A 401-nucleotide genomic window follows, 5' to 3' on the forward strand; every position below is an offset into this window, starting at 1 on the left:
TATTACAGACAGTCAGCATCAAAAGTATAATTGATCAACCCGGAAGGGAAAAGGATCTCTGATTACCCAGGAGCAGTCTTGAAACTAGGAATTGTGTTTGTGAAGAGTCACCTAAAGAACGAGACACCTCCTAAAAAGGTAAAAGAAAGGAGTTAAAAGAGAGACAATGAGCAAGATTCAATAAACCCAGTTAAGGACAGTAAAAGTAAACCTCATTCAGGCTTTTTCGAGGGGTATGTTGAAGGTCAACAACCGATTCATCTTCAATCTCAGCTTCACGGCAGCTTTCGTGTTGCTGCTTTTTCAAATGAAAGTTGGGATCCAAGTGAGCTAAAGCGTTAGAAAACCTTACTTTACATATCACTTGTTGAACTTTGTGTCTTGATAAGGGCTCTGAATCA

The sequence above is a fragment of the Triticum dicoccoides genome, chromosome 6A, assembly GCF_002162155.2.
Source record: "Triticum dicoccoides isolate Atlit2015 ecotype Zavitan chromosome 6A, WEW_v2.0, whole genome shotgun sequence".
Lineage (NCBI taxonomy): Eukaryota > Viridiplantae > Streptophyta > Magnoliopsida > Poales > Poaceae > Triticum > Triticum dicoccoides.